The sequence below is a fragment of the Trachymyrmex septentrionalis genome, unplaced genomic scaffold, assembly GCF_001594115.1.
Source record: "Trachymyrmex septentrionalis isolate Tsep2-gDNA-1 unplaced genomic scaffold, Tsep1.0 scaffold60, whole genome shotgun sequence".
In the NCBI taxonomy this organism is placed as follows: Eukaryota; Metazoa; Arthropoda; class Insecta; order Hymenoptera; family Formicidae; genus Trachymyrmex; species Trachymyrmex septentrionalis.
Genome location: NW_017305779.1, coordinates 6651631 through 6666532, shown reverse-complemented (window position 1 = coordinate 6666532; position 14902 = coordinate 6651631). Strand labels below are relative to the sequence as shown.

At 38.9% G+C, this 14902-nt stretch overlaps 1 protein-coding gene across 3 annotated transcripts in view; it reads right to left on the bottom strand.

Annotated features, from left to right (window-relative positions):
- The window catches only part of LOC108752686 (zeta-sarcoglycan), an 80836-nt gene extending 66247 nt beyond the window's left edge, over positions 1-14589 (bottom strand). The window contains exons 1-2 of one of the 3 annotated variants that reach the window (XM_018493715.1): positions 14169-14589; positions 11451-11509 (exon numbers count right to left, since the gene is read on the bottom strand). The gene's annotated coding sequence lies outside the window, so the exon portion shown is untranslated. Of the gene's footprint in view, positions 1-11450; positions 11510-12382; positions 12571-14168 lie in introns of those variants that run through there. The other 2 variants (XM_018493716.1, XM_018493718.1) reach the window with 2 other exon arrangements.
- Between the last annotated feature and the right edge of the window lie 313 nt (positions 14590-14902).

Sequence of the window (14902 nt, the reverse complement as noted above, 5' to 3'; positions counted from 1 at the left end):
TATATATATATATATATATATATATATATATATACGCGCACATTGTAATGTACAACGCGTAACTTCTCCACGGAGTTGAGAAATATTGCATATTCATACAGCCGTGTGTGAAGCTCTACGACATATGGACGGATACTAAAATGGCGATTGCATAACGTGGGTTATCAAACGGTCCGTCGCATCGTGCCGATATCGCCAAGGAAATAGCACTCGAGTAGCGACAAATTCTTCCTGTCCTTCCTCGCGTGCAGAACTTGCGACAACTCCATTTTCTTTACGATTGAATGTTTCCTCCGATTTATTAGCCGAATGGTGAATCGAAATACGACAGTATGTAACGCGTAGAAATATTATATCGAAATTTGTAATATGTAACTGTGTGACATGATATTTTGAAAATTATTTTAACTATTTTGAAAACTATTTCAAGGTTTTATTACTTCTTTGTCAAATAAAACGGTTGTTGAAATTATAACGATCTTAAATTTTATATATCTCTTAGAGATAAATGTGTAAAAGTATTCTTAATTAATTAAATTTCTATTAAGTGAATCCTTTTTCTGACAAGCAAAATGTAAATAGTTTGAATTACAGCAATTATAAACTTCACATTTTTCTTACAAATAAATGTACATATTTAAGTAATCTTAACTGAATATTAAATTTGAAACGAATTCTCTTATTTTTATCATTCTCTTTTTTGACTGGTTATCATTTTATTAGCGACATTTCTGAGAATAAAGATTTCGAAAGCAGTCGTATACTGTTCGGCGTTTTATGTCATTATTTCGTTGGAATAACGATAGCACGGAATTTGCTCCTCGCGACCGCCTCCACGCGTATCACATAACCGCCACAACGTGGCGGGGGATGCGGACAGGTTGACAGTAGTATCGATTTCCAGGGCGGTACTATATTTTCTTGGCGTATCATATCGGTCCTCGGGGTGCAACGAATTTATTTCTACTTCCCCTCCTCTTCTTCTCCTCTGTCCCGCTCATGGCGCACATATTTATGCCTATGCGTATATATTGTACGTCCTTACCTTCCGCCTTCGTGACTTTTTCATTTTCGCACAAAGCACCTATCCGAGTCCATTTGCGAGCGAAGATACCTCCTTCTACCCCGCTTGTCCCCGTTTGCCTACTCTTCACATTTTTCCTTGTTCTCTCCTTCCCTGCCTTTCCTCGTCATTCTTTTTCTCCCTTTCTCTCTTTCTCTCCCACTTATTCACTCTCTTTGATGCAGCCCCGCGTGCAACGTGCAACCGCGAGTTGCACCTAAGGAAAGAAATCTGCGACTCACCATCGGACCTCCCTTTCACGGTTTATTCCGATGGTAAAAGATATTGTCAAGAGGAAAGAAACAATCACGCGCGTACAGACAAAGACGGATGTGAAGGGCAAGTATCAGGGAATGGGGGATACCTCTTGGTTTGAAGAAGATCGAAGAAGGCTGGAGAAACAGGTGGATGTTCTAGCTCGAGCTCATGATTACTTTGTATGTGATTTGTATACGAAATGTAATCGGATCGTATGTATGTCAGCACGTAGCTCAGTGATTCTCTTCTGGTTTCACCTACATCTTGAAATGTACGATACGAGTCTTGATGATGATGAATATTTGATTCTATGACTAAGGAAAATTGCGTATAGACTGTAATTTGTTGCTTTGACATGTCCAGAAGTCTGTTCCATTGTTCTGATTCGAACATCTCGACTGACAATTTCGAAATATTCAAATAAAATCAGTACCCACATGATTGCCACAGTACTCGTATATTGACGTCTTCCTCCATATATGTGACAGAGAGGTAGACACAGGAAAGTCGGAAATGTGTTTTCAATGGCCATGAAGAAATGGGACAAATAAAAACGCTTCAAGTTCTCAACAAAAGAGTAAATCAGGCAATATATTACCATGCAAAATTGAATATTATTAAAGATAAAGATAAAAATTAGACAAGATAAAAATTACTACGTTTAAACTGTTCACGCTCGATTCATCTTTACATGAAATAATTTTTAATGAGAAATTTAATAAAGAAAATTATGTTATCCATCTTTTATATCATGTATTCAATTAAACTCGACTATAATAAACAATTGATATCCTTTTAAAGTTTCGCCCGTTTATTACCGAATCATGGCGTGAATGGTTTACTCGTCAGGAAGGAAATTAATGGGAATCCATTGACCACGTTATAAATTTGCACAAAGTTTAGAAAATCGACGATGGTTAGGACGGAGCTCGTGGTACCAGCTATGTGTGTAGAAATTGCAAATAGTATTACGTCTCGTAATAGCAACTAGTTAACGGCACTGATATATACGATTCTCTCCGTAGACTATTAGTAAATTCTGGCTTTAGCCGGAAACTAGCATTCTAATCTGTTCGCTTAGCCCAATACACGCTTTTACTCGCGTAAACCACGCTGGAATCACAAAAGCGCGGTATGTACCGTGACCAAGCTGGTGACCATATACAAAAATAAGAGAGCGATAGGAGAAAACGGATTGTTACGGCGGTCAAAGATTGAACCTTCCATCCGGGCGGATTGAACGCGAAATCATGCGCCGGTCTCGCGCATGTAATGGAATCTCGTCGACGTTGCACGCGGCTTGTCGCTGGCAATAACAATTATTTCCATGCCTCCTCGACATGCTCGATCGCCTATCGGCTCGCCACGCTGCCCGACAATATGTTCGCCGATATAAATTTCGCGTGATTCCGCGGTCAACAACGAAACGTCAATCCGCACGTCCGGTTCGTACGCGCGCGCACGCACTATCCAGCTCCGGATAATAATATCGCGACGATGATGCTGATCGTTCAAATAACGGTAACGCGATCGATTAAGGGCTTAACGTAATCGCTCTTTACTCCGACGTTCTCGTTGCTCGAACAATAGCTCGATTAAAATGATTAATATCGACGCATCGAGAACGGCCGCCAAATCGATCCTGATCTATTAGCAAGCAACCAGAGACCCGCGCTCGTGCGAATGAATAGACAGTTAAACGTTGAAAAATTTCGAGAATAATGGTACGGCTTCTCCCACCGTCGGCTGACGAATAATTTACGTCATTCAACGCACGGACATCCAGTCGAAAAATTGATATTTCGGATAAAATAATATTTCGGCCATAATTTGTCGATATGCTGTCGGTTCTAAAGAAAGTATTTCAACGATGACCCGATAACGAGCTAGCCGGGTCTGGAAAATTTACGCGAGAACTTGAAGACGTGATCGATCGATGCTGAACGATTAAAAGTGCCATTTCGCCCTAAAATTGAAGGTTCGGAACGCCAAACAATTCGATAATTACCGGAAGCGCAAGAGGAAAAAGTTTCCCCCGTCAAACTTTGGCAAACTTGCATCGCGACTTGTTTGCCGAATATCCGGAATAATCCATATTTTATGTCGAGATGATACTGCCAAGCTAGGCCCGCGTTCTTTCACGCGACGTCGCGCGTGCGGCGAGTTTATCCGCCAAGTTCTCGAGTTTCCCGAACCGGAGAAAAGCTAGTACGGTGGCTGGCTGGCTGGCTTTCCGTGTAAAAATTCGCTGTTTGTGAAGTACGCTATTTCCCGACGTGAAATCGCACCACTAGGGAAATTGGATATGGTCTGGCGAGACGAGCTTGGCGAATATCGGCGGTGTGTCATTCGATAGATAATAACCGTATGATGGCCCGATAATAACAGTTATATATTTGAATTATATATTGAAGAAACCTGTCTAACGAATTATCAGATAACAATCTGATCGGCAAGTATGAATTTTTTATATTAACATTTTATTGCACAAAAGCGACTGACAGTAAGCGTTTTCACGAACGAACAATGTAACGCGAACCGATCATTTATAATAACGATCTAAGAATACTTGTGGTATATTTTTATTTGAAAGAAGATTTTGCTAAAAGAAACAATGTTTAGTTAAATATCTTTATAAATAACTTATAAATGCGTTGACTACATTTAAGGCAAAAATGGAGGCAATTACCATATATCGTTTATCCTTGTAATCAGATTGAAGGCGACGTCAGTACCTATATGGTCGAAATTACATTTTGTTCATCCTCACGACCATAGTTCCTGCGACGCGAAGACTATTATACTAGCATCGTATTCGGGAAAGTTGTCGAGTTTAACTTGGAAGCAAGCCACCGTAGTATCGATGGTAAACGCCCTCCGCGTTTATTATTTATCGACTTGCACGCTCTATAGATAATTTTTAATGAATTTACTAGTCAAACAAAATTCATTAAATCAGATAAAATTAACATCTTTTTTAAATTTTCGACAGGAAATTATTTAAAATTGTTCGTCTCTAATTCTGAAGTTCAAAGATATTTTATTGTAGATATGTTTCAAATAATTCGAGATTCATTCAAATTGAAAGGATTTTATTTTATTAATTCTCTCTCTCTCTCTCTCTCTCTCTCTCTCAGTAATTTGCATTCACGTATGTGAATAAAATTAAATATTTCGAGTTAATTTCGACAAACTATTTCAAGTCGTACAGACGTATACACGTATACACGTATACACAGAGTTTCACGTTGCAAAAGATTTTCAAAAACAAAGACACGAGTACCTATTTTCTGTCATATACCATCTTGATAAAATGTTAAGATTAGTCTTTGAAGTCGATCTCTATCGCACTACGAAAACTAAACGAAATTATGAAATCTCGAATACAGAAGTGAAAGTCGCCGTATTTGCGTTGGCGGTAAGCCAGAAGACGGACTTGAAAGCTAATCCGGTAAATGTGTCCCGCATAGTATTCGCATTGTCGACGGTAAAATGTGTCTTTGCTAATTTTAGTTTCTTGTTAAATCATAAATTTATGACAGATAATATAGACCGTGTAACGATCCTACAGGTGCATCGGATATGTTGTTTATTTTGCGTTCAACTTTCGCCTAAAGTAAAAAAGATACGATTCGTGCGCTATGGCAGATTGATAATTTAATACAGCTAGTTAATTTTGACACTTTTCGTGCATTTTTCGTTACATACATATTGGATGTGATTGGTTTATCAGGAATTTTCTGATATAGCGACAGTGGACACTGTTGATGTCGAGTTATAGGTTTACGTTTATCCCAAAAGTTTTCCAAAATTAAAACGTTTTAATTAAAACACTCGCAGCGGAAACGTATTCCAGCGGGATTCCAATTCTGGATAGATGAAACAATATCGTCGTGCGTAACTTTGCAAAATAAATATGAACTCACAAACACAGTCGACAGATGTAACGCGTCGAGCGAGGGTCCAAAAACTTTTGAATGCTTCAATTACGTTGTACCGACTATATGGCAAATATGCGTGGAAAATGTGTGTTACATATATAGAACAGCAATCGCACGTATTTGCGAATGACCGATAGTACGACGGTGATTTACACAGTCTATACTCATAGGGTGAAATGGCTCTTGTAAAAATAAAGTCATAAAGTTATGATATGAAGTCATATCTATGGTGTAAAACAGTAAAACAGCAAAGAGAACTGAATTCTATCTAGAAAAAATTATATATATATATAAAATATATCATAACCCAAAACATTTTTATTACAAATATTTAACAAATTAAATGTAAATTTGAAAAGATATTTTAGATGTTTTTCACATATTCTATTTATATGATTTCAATATTTTATATTCTGTATTAAATATTTATGAATAGACTAGGTATATGAAATTATATAAATAGAATACGTCTTGTATTTTTCATTTATGATTTTTTATTTATAACAAATACAAAATGTAAAATCTCTTTATTTCAGTAAAACTTCAGTGTAGAGTTATTATTAAATATAGCAATTTCTTAGAAGTATTTTTCTATATACTAAAAGAGGAAAAGATAATTCAAAGGAAGAACAAAGTAGCTATCGAAGGTGCGAAATGATGCTTAAAATAATATCATGGTATTTTCTTTCAATCCGATCGACCGATTTAAAGTAAAGTATCTACAGATAGATACTCGGCTTTGGAGAGGGATTCAAGGACCGATCCTTGGTTACCTGAATCAACGAGTAGCACAGATAAGAGCGCGCGCGCGCGCGTGCAAACTCATTAATTTCCGTCCGTCCATCCATCGATCGCGAATTGAAAAACACCACTTGATAACGAGATGATAATCCCGTTATTACAACAAAAGCCTGGTAATGATTATCGTCTCGTCCGTCGGCCGTCGTATCAACGATGATCCGTTAATGCTCGACGAGTGGCATTTGTAAATTTTCTAGTTATTATTACGCGGCCCATTGTCATTAATATTTCGTTATTAATTACGTGCGCGCGCGTATAATTGGCACTGCGGCATTAATTAACCCGCTAACATCCCTGTGCGTATTTCTTGCGAAAATCTGATTAACCTGATCTCATTGCAAGGGTCGTCCCAATGCGGCACATCACTTATTATTTTTGACGCCGATTTCCAACCGAATGAGGATGAAAAATCATCGGACCGATGCCGAAACGGACGTACGGCTCGAACCAATTAAAAGTTCGTGGCGTCGGCAGCCAATTACGTACATTGGCATGGAGCGACTATAACTTTGAAAGAGTCGAGTGGTCGCTAGGCGTATTTTCTCATCTGCAAATTCTCTCGCGATGTGTTAACTTTGGCATCGCTAATTTTGAGTAACATTTGGCCATTTTCATATATAACCGGTTTCAAAAAGAAAAACCGGTTATAACGATAAAATATTTTATTTTTACTATTTCATAAAAGATAAAAACCAATTTTGTAATTTTTAAATAATTCTTATCTTCTTTTATGAAATTATAATATGATGGATGACACGCAATCATATTCAATCGCGTGTTCTGAGAGACTCAATATTCGAATTCAATCCAAATCGCTCGAAAGTGATATGATGTTCACATCATATTTGTACTCTCGTATCTGAACGACAGATAAAAATCTCGTGATACACAGGGCTTACAAGGTGTGAGAAAATTGTGCAGCACTTAAGGGATTATCCGTCAGCCGCATGCGAGGGTACGAGTGACTGGGATTATCGGGAAATCGCATCGTGTGCGCTGTCATAAAATAAGCGTCAGCGGATTGAATACAAACGAGAGATTTATATATAACGAACAGACATATGCGCTGACGGCGTGCGACGCCTTTGCCCGCAATACCGCAATATGGTCCGCGAATTTGACACGCTCGCACCTTGTGACTCGCGAATAGTTGTTGCGCTAGTTGGCGTTTCACGCCTCGCACATTTCAAGCTTCCTCCCTTTCCCTTGTCTCTCGTCAGAATGTAGGTATAAGCGCGCGTGTGAACGCGGTCGATGCGAAGTTACGGACGATTCACACGCCCTCGCGAATGGGGAGATTTGATAATGCGGCGGGTAGATAGGTAGGTACACCTAAACAGCTCCGACCGAGCAACACCGCGATTGTTAAATTATAATAACTTGCAATCAGAAATCAGTCGGAGAGAAATCCTCGCAATATTTCTGCATTTAATTGTCTATAATTATGGAGATATTATGAAGATTCAAGAGTCTTTTCACGACAAATATTTTCACTATTCGACAAAGAAACATTTTTTATTCTCTCCGAAGTACAATAGTACATTTCCTTAAGATTTTTTTAAATTAATGGAAATGAAATGGGTAAAAAATAGCATTTTCGGCCATTTTTAACATTTTTTTATGGCCAAATAAAACCTTGTTTCTAAATAAAGTCTACAGCTCATATAAAACTCAAGAGCTTTTAAATAAATTTCATTTCATGGTCATACAATTTATTTTTATCAAATTAGCTTTGAATCTTAAAATTTTTGTCTTAAAATAATTACACTGTTTAATAAACTTTGAAATATTTTAGTAGATATATATACTCCAAAGATTTATTCGCATTGAAGGCGATGCCGTCCTCAGAATTTGCGTAATACATAAGGATTTTTAGTAAATTAGAGTATTTTACTTCGTCCCAATTTACTAAAAATCCTAATATATAATACTATGCAAATTCTAACGATGAAATTGTGTTCAGCGCGAAAAAATATTCGGTGTATATATCGTATTCGATGTGTACTATGGCACTTCAAAGAAAAAGAAAAATAATTTTTGTTGAACTTTGTTTAATTATACAGAAAGTTTAAAATTCGACCAGTCATAACTCGATGAAAATAAATCGTACAATCATAAATAAAAATTTATTTAAAAGTTCTTTTGTATTTTTATAATTGTATTTTTAGACATCCTAGACTTTATTTAGAAATAATATTTTGTTTTATCGTAAAAAAAATGTTGAAAATGACCAGGAGCGCCACTTTTTATCCATTTCACTTTAATCACTTTAATGTATTCAAAATCCTGCTACGTTAATTTTACCAACATCATATTTAACACGAAAAAAATCTTACAGAAATATACTATCGCACTTTAGACAAAATTTAGTTATTGAACAGTGTTATTAAACATTTTTTTTTTCGTTTATACCGTTGCTCGTTTCCATGAGAAATATTCTTGCGCAAATATCGGAGATTTTAAAGCTCGCCCTATATTGGGACAGAATACGTTAGCGATCGATCAATTAACTCCATCGCATCGAATTTATGTATAAAAACGAAGAAACGAACGACGAGAGGTTTTCGCGCGAAAAAGCTGGTAGAGACAAGAATTGCGGAGTCTTGTAAGGTTCTTCTATTCATTCATTTATCACCTGGTCGACGACGTAATAGACGATTGCGAACCACCGCTGCGGTATTTTATCGCGTGCCTGATAACAGTGGTTTCTTTCTCCTTAAATTTGAACGTAAAGTTTTACTATCCTCCTCAATACGACGAACTTGAGCAATATTGATTCTTCGGCTCTTACGGCCACAAGCGCCATTAACGACGTCGTCTATGAGCCATAAAAGCCGCTCCATCGTCAAATGTCAATCCAATTCAAAATTATAAATCATATATTCTGAAAGACATTATCTTAGCCTATATGGAGAGACACTCGTCATACAGAATTCTATCAATGTAACCCGCATAATTTACTTTCCAGCGAAGTAATAGATACGATTGTCTCTCTTTTTCTCTCTATTATTCGCTACGCTTAAATTTTAATCACCATAGAATCTGAGAACAAAAAGTAAATTATAACGACATGTTTATCCTTTTATTGCCATTCAACGAACATTGCAGTTTTTTTCAATATCATTCCGTACTTTTATTAATCAATAAATTGACACTAATGTCGTAACAATATCAATTGGCGGAAACTGATAACCATAAAAAAGTGCGATATATCCATCATTGATATGCGCGTTTATCCGTTATCTCCACGCCCCTCATCCAAGCCAATTAATTGGAACACATTGTACCTGGGAATCGCAGGTGTAATGAAAGATAATCGTTCCCGTCTGCTCCGGCTTCCGTCGAAGTTACATTGCCGCCGACACGAAACGCTCCGATTCTCCATTAAAAGTATCGCAATCGAGCGGGGAAATAGCGCCGTCGCTCGTAACGCAAGATGGATGCGCATTTCAGTCGAACGAGGCAGATTTAATGTGTTGGCTCGATTTCGAATTGGATCAATTCTAGCATCACATAATATGGCGATGGAAAAAAGCGCGTCGCACGTGCGACAGGCTGTCAATTGATTTTAGATCTTGCCGAACTGATTGTTCATTCGGCTGGCTAACTTTTTCGACCGGTACATAATAAAAAAAAAAAGGAAAAATTGCATGCCAGACGCATGAATATTCGGCAATTGCCATGCTTCTCCTCTTCGTACGAAATAAATCAAATTCGGCCGCCGTAAATTTTACAGTGGACGGTTCTCTAAAAATTTGGATATCTTATACTATATATCATTTAAAATAAATTTCTTGATGCAAAATATATATTATTCTTAATATATACGTAATATCCTTAACGCTATTAAATATTTTATTGCTATATTTGAAAACTATTTTCTCATTAATAGAATAAAATCTTCACATATACATATAAATATATGATTTAAATTAAATTGATTTAAATTAAAATACACCGCATTTTTTGCGTCAAGAAAAAATCGGAGGATATAAACGCATTAAATTCGTTCGAGGACATTTTTAACGTGATAAAATACTTTTCGGAATTTGATGAATTTAATGAATTTCGACTCGAATGTAGACGAGCGTACATGTCGAGCCGGCGCAGCGGATGGTGGTGCAAAACGATACCAGGATACCGCATTTTTAGAACAGCCGAAGGAATGGGTATCACAGTTACGAGACGTGAATATACCGGCCATCACGAGGTACCGATATGGAACATATATAGCGGATGAGATTTCCTTAGTCCGGTAAAATCCTTCCTACCTACACTAGCAAAACGTGCGCGAAAGCGATGATACTTTTTCTATCCACCGTTTTTATGGAACAGCATTTTGGAGCGTTTAAATTTCGATTTCGGGGATTGAATATTTTCATATTATTTGATATTTTCATAAATCATGTTTGTAATACTATTGTGATTATTCTTGAGTTATTTAATAATGGTATTTAAAAAAGATTTTTAATAATCATCGACTGATTTATATTCCGCACTAAATTTTACTATCGTCGCGAGCAGGCTGTTCCAGCGATCGGTTGCCGTTTAAGCGTTGTTAAACAAACGATGGATCGTTTAATCACGTAAGTTTCGCGATCGTTCTGATGTTTAATAACGTCGTTTGGAAGAATGATCGCGTCCTCTAATCACGAGTCAGGATTAACGATAGCGACCTGCATTAGAAGTCGATCTGTGCCACGTCAGGCCACCATCTCATCTCGCGTCATATGTCTTAGTTTTCGTTTTTGCAAAACGTATTTTGCACGACATCGACCTGGCAATGTCTCAAGTATCGCAAGAATTCGCTCAGCAGTTTCAGTGTTGACTCCGTGCGCAACTTACGGACGATACGCGTCACAAATCGCATATTGGACGGTCGAGGAAAGCGAACTCTGAAATTTATCTTTCGCTGTCGGACTCTTGGCGCGATTCACCTGCGCTTGGAATTACGTCAAACAGTCTTAGCAGTGTCCTATACTTGCCATATACTTGCCGCGGTTAATTACTGAACCTAAGAGAAACGATGCGGAAAATTTGTTGTAACCATTTCCGGTACATTAATTCTTGCCCTCTTTCTATTTATGATTCGAGATAATTACGGGTTAATCATCAATTTCTATGCACGCACACACCTAGCGTTTTGTAAATATGTGTCCGAGAAAATTACAGAATTAGTAATTTGAAAAGCACGCATCGCTCTTTCTAAAGGCATTTTGATTATCGTAACAGTAGAATCTACCGTCCGGGTCGCCGAGACCAGTTCGCATTTTTATCCGAGTGTCTGTTTCCCTCGGTAATAATCTCGCTGGAGTTGCATTTGTTATTTCTTCGGCTTTGTTGCGCGGTTGCAACGGCCCGACGGCGCGCGGTTTGTTTTCACTCACCTCAGTCTGCCGTGCTCCGTGTGCGGCGATTCCTCTGGCGATTTGTAACTGTTTCCGGTCTGCAACAAAGAATGAGACGTAGTAATGAAGACCCCGATTCTCGCGGTCCATAACTAGCAGGGAGCAAAAGAATCTTGCAAATTTCATCCGCGTATTCTCATACACAACAATAACTGCGGACTGGAAATGCAGTGTAACTGCGGACTGGAAATTGCGGTGTAAAAAGAAAGATTCATTTAAACGAAGGAGATTCCAAAAGGAGATTCCACGTACAATATATTATGCGATCATAAAGATAGGATGAAAAAAAATAGCTTATAAACGGTTAAAAGTGTACACATTTTTTTCATAGTTTTTCGATATTTTGAATTGAGAAATAAAATTGATAGAATTGTCATTAATCTTTAAATAGATTAGAATAGAAATGAGGTGATCATAACTTTATTAGGTATTTCATTTTTTTTTCAATCTTGTTCTGAATAAGAAAAATGAAAATCCTATAAATCTGAAAGTTTATTATTTTTACAATGTTGTATCTTATAAGGACATAACTAATGCAAATTTAACTTATACTAGTAAAAAATATGATTACGAATAAAAAGATGGAATAATCTTAGACACTCTCGAAACTGACAAGAAACAGTAGAACAAGACTATTGAGAGTGCGGCGCAGTAAACGGAGCGTAAAATTATTTACAATAGTAAGTCTAATTTCGCTTAATAATAATTCGTTCGAACGTTTCGTCTCAACTTTTGGAATCTTCCTCGGCGAAAAAATGGTTCTCGAATTTACAAGTTCCCCACTTTGCTATCAATCAGTCACTTATAATTATAAAATTAAAATTTGTTAAAATTATTTCGAGCATCCCACCTACCAACTTGCATATCTTTAAATTATCTACATGCTTAAAGGTTAAAATAATAGAAGGAACCTTTGAAGCTGTCTGCCTCCCAAGTCAAGTTTATGTTCAGACAGCTGTTGATACTCGAGAGATTAACCTCGATCAACCGGGCGGATCGTCGTTCATCGTGCCGACGTCTCTGGATTCTCGGGTGTCGGGGTGCCATCTTATTGTATTTGCCACATATTCGTAAATGCGCGGCGCTTAATTCTGTCAGAATGACGACACCCAAGTCGACAAGCAAGTCGTCGTCATCGTAGTCGTCGTTCGCAAAATAATATTCTTGGAAACGAAAGTTCCCTTCCCGTGAACACGTGCGCCGACCGTTAATAAATCGGTCATGTGAAACAACGCCCGGTTATGACGACGACAACGACGACGGCAACGATGCCAGAATGTCAGGCAGGGCGAATTAGTTCGCGAGCAACATATTGCGAGAGCGTGCAACAACTCGGACAACAAATGGAATCCAAGGGATTTCGAGGAAACACATCGCGCGGCAACGTAATTAGAATTTATGTCGATTAAAACGCGGCAGTGAAAAAAAAAAAAGACCACATCGATACACGAGAGACAGAGAGGAAGAGAGGAAGGGCGTATCTGACCGCCGCGAGGCGATAGCAGTATATTTTCATCGAGCAATTTGCGTCATAAATTCCTTCATTACGCGCAGGTTCACGGATACCCCTTCGGGCTATCGTCCCGCTCGCCGGAAAGCAAATATTAAAGCGCGGGGGCGGCTGTGCGTTATCGGTGATGCAATTACGTTTCAGATGGAGCGGCGTGTTCTGTATCGTCGATACCGATACGTTATCGACACAATGATCAAGGTGGAAACGCGCGCGAGCCGAGGCAAGTCCCTTTGCCATACGATCACGATCGGAAAAATCGCAAGCTCTTCTCTCTTTCGTCTCATCCCAGTAAAGACTCATCTCTTTTTCGTTTTTCCCTCGTCGTTTCTTTCGCCGGATAGTTAGTCACAGAAACTCACCGGAATACCCGGGAAATGTTATTCCCGCGTAAATTGTAAACGCGGTTACACCGCGACAATCGAATTACCAGTTATGGAAATTCGTATACGTTCGGAAACAATGGTCATTATAAATACCAGGCCGTTGCGGCGCGCGATGGAACCGCGTATCGTAGATGATCATGGTATGAACAATAATGATTATTTCATTTCAATCAACCCGCGGAAATTGAACAGTTCTGGAACCAAAACGAAAGTACGCTCCCTATAGCTGGCGCCCGCCCGTCCGCTCGTTACGCCGCACCGCCACTCGATGTCGATTTAAAACTACGTCTAATTATACATGCACATATATTGCGGCATGCGCAATATATCCATTATGATGGGTTAACGAAGTTGGAAATCGATTTGATCGATCAGTTAAAGTAAATGATTGTCGAGCGCGTTTGACTGTTGGTCGATCTCGCGGATGATTTCATCACACTGATTATATCGCTACAATCGTGAGCTTTGACATCTGTTGCGGTGCATCACGACGTTACGAGATATTAATCGACGCAACAATCAGATGTAGATATATACTGCGATTAACGCCCTGAATCTTCCGTTACATTTATCAATTTACTCCCCTTCGATCGAAGTATTAAACTATCAATAGCACCTCTTAATTAAGTGAGAAGTTTAAGTTGTTCATTTTTGATAAATGAATTATTACACGAATAATTACGATCGTTAGCGTCTCAACGTTATTACCATTCTCTTCGAAATGGCCAATTCAATCGCTTCTCCAATCGTCACCGCGATTAATCGCGTCGCTTATCGGCTTATCACTCGTTCGCGACTTACCTACCGCGCGAACATTTATCTTGTAATGCAGCTCTGAGTAGCGACCGTCTGTTCCTCGTAAGTCTCATCCCGTCCACAATCTAAGATCAGCACTCAGTCACCGTACTCTCACCGTCGCTATTCTCCGTGCCGCGCAATCCGCACCGAAGTGAATTCTTCGTTCCATCCATCCCGGGACAGTCAATTTGTCCTTATTTTCTACTGTTCCTCCGACTTTCACTCCGCTTGAGTTAAGTGTTTTTTTTTTCTCTCTTTCTTTTTCTCTCCCTCTTCTGAAGAAGGTAGAGACCTCACGCGCGCTCCGGAAACCACCCCTTGGCGAAAGACGCGACGCGACTTTCACTCGATTGTGCCTCGGCCAAGTTGTGCTTGGCCCGAACGAGTAGCTCTTGGCACAGGAATCGCTATCATTCGTTCCCCCCCTCCGTGAGAGAGAAGTCTCAAATGAGAATGAAGAACAAGAAGACGAGTTGCTCTCTCTCTCTTTCTCATTTCTCTCCTTCTCTCTTTCTTTTCCTCTGCCTCGCCATCTGTCCATTTCCTCTGCCTCTTACCGATCTCCACTGGGGACTAGGAAGGCAAAAGGAGGACGAGAATACGAGGAGGAAAACACCATCCACCGAGGTCTAGTGCCTCCGTACCGAAATACACTGGTCCGTAGGTTCATGTCTATATAGTTTACTCGGACGACAGAGAGCGACAGAGTGGGACGCGGGGGGCGGGTGCGGGACAAA